Source organism: Propithecus coquereli, unplaced genomic scaffold (genome assembly GCF_000956105.1).
Source record: "Propithecus coquereli isolate 6110/MARCELLA unplaced genomic scaffold, Pcoq_1.0 Scaffold107, whole genome shotgun sequence".
NCBI classification, from domain to species: domain Eukaryota; kingdom Metazoa; phylum Chordata; class Mammalia; order Primates; family Indriidae; genus Propithecus; species Propithecus coquereli.
Window position 1 is genome coordinate 1,703,074 of NW_012134636.1, and position 5,701 is coordinate 1,708,774.

Consider the following 5,701-nt stretch of genomic DNA (forward strand, 5'->3'; position numbering starts at 1 on the left):
GAGAGAGAGAGAAGAGGGGGGAAGAGGGGAAGAGAGCCAGAGACGGGATGGCATCCCATAGAAAGAGAAGGGGATGCCAGCAGTGAGGCAGACAAAGAGAAAAACAGTCATTGTTGTGGGGTCATTAGCAGGCAGTCGTGAGACATCAAGTTGTCCATCTTTCTTTTTTGTTCCTTCTGTTCTTGGAGACTTGGTTATCTCTTAAATGTAGTCAAGTCTATCACAGGGGATGTGATTTTTGCCCCTGAGATGTGGTTTTGGGCCGGAAACTCAGACCTGGAGTTTACCTCGCTGCTGTCTGTCCAGGAGAAAGTTAACAATCTGTATGACCACCAGCTGTGTGACTCAAGAGTAGTAATTATAGAGGATTATAGAGGAACAAACAGGGGGACAGTGGCTGACTATTATCATTATTTTCAACTAGGCCTGTGCCTTGGTGGAGTTTTAGGCCCTTACTTCAGTTCTCACCTTGCACTGCTTTGTTGATTTGTAAAAGGCGGTTCCAGTTTTAAAAAGACAACTAGTAAAACATTTCCTTTCCCTTTTCCAGGCCTTTACCTCTGTTATGAATGGGAGGGGCACTTACACCTCCTCCAGCAATCACAACAGGACTGTTGATTTATTCCATTTACTTCAAATCTGTACTTTGCAATTCTTCATTCAACGTAAGAATCCGATAACAGTTTAACTCATTTAACTCCTTTTTCACTCTCTGTGTGACTTTGTCATATATTTTACTTTCACGTGTGCTAGAAATCCCGCAAGATGTTATTATTGCTGTTGTTTTAAGCAGTCAATCCTTGTTTCTTTTCATCCATCTATGTACCCTTTCTTATATATGTTCTTTTTCCTTTATTCCTCTTTCTTACTTTCCTTTCATTAATCAATCACTTTTTACCATTTCTCTTTTCTATATTAGCTTTTTAGTTGTACTGTCTTTTACTATTCTTTTACCAGTTTTGTTGTCAAAACCGTAAGAGTGTTTTGGTCTAGGTCCAGTTACTCATTGCACAAAGATCCAATTAATGAGACAACAAGGATTGCCAAAGAAGAAAGGAATTTTTATATGACAGACATCTTGCCAGAAAGAGTAAAGCTGCCTCAAATCTATCTCTCCAACTAAGGGAGATCATGGGCTTTTACCACATTAACTGCCATGTGAGTTGTATTTAACTCATGCTAGCTATAAGCCCGGGGCCTCAAGAAGCATGTGTAACTCACATGTCTCTTCTCTGTGGGAGCCGAGAACTACTTTTCAAGTTGCATATAACTCACTCACAGAAAACAATAAAAAATAACATTTTTCATTAAATTAGAAAGGACCATTTTGTTTTAGATATTTGTATTCTATTTTTGTAATAAAACGCCATGGCCCCAAGGAAAAATTTTTTTTTTCTCGTGTGGCAGTCAATGTGTTAAAGGAGGGGCTACATGCTGGGGCAGGTTGTGTTGTAACTAATAAGGGGCTACGTGCATTGGGGGTGCGTTGTGCAGGATGGTGAACTTTGGCATCAGAAAGTCTGCCCAGGGGCCTTCAGAATCTGCACTCCTTTGTCTTGCAGAAAATCCACCATTTCTGGGAAACAACCCTAAAGTTCAAGTAGTCAATTAAGGGAGAGGATTATACAGGGTCATTGAAATTTGTCCAATGTGTTACCAAAAATTCAGTACTTGTCCCTGAGGCCAAATCAGTGAGAACAGAACAAGGACAAGTGGTTTGAGGAAAAGGAAAGAGAAGTTTATTAATTTGCCAGCAAATGAGGATGGTAGCAGACTTGCGTCTCAAAAGGCCACCATCCTGCCTTTAAGCAGAAATACAGGACTTTTTCAAGGGGCAGTTTTGGCAGTTGGGCTCGGGTCTATGTGACCAGTGTCACATGTCGTGGCTTTGGGCTATTGTTGTTTAACTATAATTGGTGGTTTCAGTTAACCTTGTCTCCAGTGAAGACGGGACAATTTTGTTGAGACATCTCCTGTGGTTTAAGATACTAGAAAACAAACAGCAAAGAACATTTTCCTGCCCCTTTGATTAATGACCTCAGGCAGGAATGTGGGCTTTAATTCCCAAAAAGGCTGAGGGGTTGTTATTGCCCACTGCACAGAGAAGAGCCAATAAACTGAGACAGTCAGGGTTGCAATAGAGAAAGTGTTTAATTCCACATAGCGCTAAGTGGGGAGACGTTCTGAAATCCACCTCCCTGAGGATTTGGGAGATGGGGTTTTTAAAGAGAGTTTGGTGGGCAAGGGATTAAGCAATTGGGTTTGTTAATTGGTTAGGTTAAGGGCAAAATTATAGGGGGTGTAAAGATCATTTCTTGTGTTGAGTCAGTCCCTGGGTTGGGGTCACAATTCCAGTTGAGTCGGTTTCTTGGTATGGGCCGCTGGTCTGGGTGGGTCAGCCAGTCCACTGGAATTCGGGGCCTGGGAGATATCTCAGAACTACCTTTAGGTTTCAAAAAGGTGAGGTTATCCATGGAGAAAGTTAAGAATCTTTTTTTTTAAGATATAAAAGTAAAATTTATTTTATCCTTTAGAAAGACAGAGAGAATGAGAGAGAAGAGGGGGGAAGAGGGGAAGAGAGCCGGAGACGGGATGGCATCGCATAGAAAGAGAAGGGGATGCCAGCAGTGAGGCAGACAAAGAGAAAAACAGTCATTGTTGTGGGGTCATTAGCAGGCAGTCGTGAGACGTCAAGTTGTCCATCTTTCTTTCTTGTTTCTTCTGTTCTTGGAGACTTGGTTATCTCTTAAATGTGGTCAAGTCTATCACAGGGGATGTGATTTTTGCCCCTGAGATGTGGTTTTGGGCCGGAAACTAAGACCTGGAGTTTACCCCGCTGCTGTCTGTCCAGGAGAAAGTTAACAATCTGTATGACCACCAGCTGTGTGACTCAAGAGTAGTAATTATAGAGAATTATAGAGGAACAAACAGGGGGACAGTGGCTGACTATTATCATTATTTTCAACTAGGCCTGTGCCTTCGCAGAGTTTTAGGCCCTTACTTCAGTTCTCACCTTGCACTTCTTTGTTGATTTGTAAAGGGTGGCTCCAGTTTTAAAAAGACAACTAGTAAAACATTTCCTTTCCCTTTTCCAGGCCTTTATCTCTGTTATGAATGGGGGGGGGGCACTTACACCTCCTCCAGCAATCACAACAGTACCGTTGATTTATTCCATTTACTTCAAATCTGCACTTTGCAATTCTTCATTCAACGTAAGAATCAGATAACAGTTTAACTCATTTAACTTTCTCACTCTCTGTGTGACTTTGTCATATATTTTACCTTCACGTGTGCTAGAAATCCCGCAAGATGTTATTATTGCTGTTGTTTTAAGCAGTCAATCCTTGTTTCTTTTCATCCATCTATGTACCCTTTCTTACGCTTTTCATTCCTTTCTGTAGTTTTATGCTTCCTTCTGGGATTCACTTTCCTGCAGCCTGTGAACTAAAATAAAATCTTAAGCCCCTCAGCCAACTGAATGGAACCCCTCTTGGCCAAGGGGACCCCAGAAATACCCTAAAGCTGAGTTGGCGGCCCTGAGAAGGCAGGTGTGGCACACTTCATCCTGTCTCTCCCCTCCTCAGAGACACCCTGTGTAGCTCATTCACAGGCCTAAGGCTGTGCAAGGAAAAGCTCACACCACACCTGCAGGTGGTCCATTTACTTACCAGCTCACTGCAGTCTGAGTACATGTCAGGTGGCTTTTCTCCGATTAACAGACTTCCTTATCTTAATTTAAAACATTGCAAGCCTTTGGGGAACCCGGGGCCTTCTGATTTCAAGATTGTTCTTTTTTAAGCACCAAAGGAGGCAAGAAAAGTTTCATCTTTCTCTGCTGCACCCCTTTTAATAAAAAGATTTGTTCTGTAAAATTTGGACTCAGTCGAAAGACCTGAAAGGCCACAATGTGGCTTTAAGGCCACAGGTTCCCCACCCCTGCTAGACAAAGCTTCATTTCTTTAACCAATTACAAATCAAAGAATCTTTAAATCCACCTATAACCTGTAATTCCTGGCTTCAAGATGTCCTACCTTTTAAGGCAAAAACAATGTATGCCTTCCATATATTGATTTATCATGCTAAAAAGGCAAACTCTGTAAAATAATTTAAAGAAGTTTATTCTGAGCCAGATTTGAGGACCATGACCCAGAGCCACACCCAAGAAGCCTTGAGCAAGTGGACTCGGTGTGGTTGGGTTACAGTTTGGTTTTATACATTTCAGGGAGACAGGGGTTACAGGTGAAGTCATAAATCAATACGTGGAAGGCATACATTGGTTTGGCCCCAAAACGTGGGCCATCTCGAAGGCGGGGAGGGCTTACAGGTTATAGGTGGGTTTAAATATTCTTTGACTTGTAATTGGTTAAAGACATGAAGCTTTGTCTAAAGGCTTGGAATGTCTTAAGATAAGGAGCTCTGTTAATCAGAGACAAGCCACCAGACATCTATTTGTTGTGGAAATTGAGGACCTGCAGGTTTGTCTTGCATAGCCTTAGGCCTGTTAATGAGTTGCAAAGGATGTCCCCAAGAAAGGAGGGGGGCATGATGAGGCATGTCTGACCTCCCTCCTCGTGGCAGGCAGTTTAGTTTTAGGATATCCCCTTGGCCAAGAGGGGGGTCCATTCAGTCAGCTGGTGGGGGGGAGCCTTAAGATTTTATTTCAGTTCACAATGATATTACGTGTAACTCCTGTCTCCCTGAAATGTATAGAACCAAACTGTAACCCAGGCACTGCAAAGCCCCTTGCTCAAGCCTTCTTGGGAGTGGCTGTCATATACTCAGCTCAGAATAAACCTCTTCAAACTATTTTACAGAGTTTGGGTTCTTTTCCATTGACAAGCCTGAAAAACTCCTTTAAATATTTCTTACAGTTCTAGATTGCTGGAAATTAATTCTCTCAGATTTTTTTGGTCAGAAAGCATCTTTATTTTGTCTTCATTTCTTACACAGCTTTATTGGGATATTGTTCACATACCATGCAATTCACTCATGTTAGTGTACAATTCAGTGGTGTTTAGTGTATTCACAAAATTGTGCAAACACAATCAGCTTTGGAACATTTTCATCACCCTCCTCAAAAAAAAACACCTCCTCGGCTGTTGTCTCTCAGTCCTCCTATTCCTTGCCCCCCAGCTCTCTGCACTCTCTAATCTACTTTCTGACTCTATAGATTTGCCTACATTTTCTACCAATGGAATTGTACAATATTCAGTCTTTTGAGACTGGCTTCTTTCACTTAGCATAAAGTTTTCAAGGTTCATTGATATTGAGCATGTATCAATATTTCACTTCTTTCAATATATATATTTGAATTTTTACTGAGGCATAACATCCTTATATTAAATTGAACAACTCTCAAGTGTACATCTTGATTATTTTTTCATAGGTATAGAGCCATGTAACCACCACCGAGATCAAGACATAAAACATGTCCAGTACCCCAAAGGTTCGCTTATGCCCTTTCCCAACCAATAACCCCTTCCTTCAGAGAAAACCCCTGTTCTGACCTTTAACGCCATAACTAAGTTTGTCTTTTTATAACAACTTTATTGAGATATAATTCATATAACATACAATTCACCTATTTAAAGTATACAATGCAACGATTTTGAGTATATTCACAGAGTTCTGCAACCATTATCACAATTTTAGAACATTTTCATTACCCCCCTGAAACACTAGCATTTCCTCTGTTCTGTTG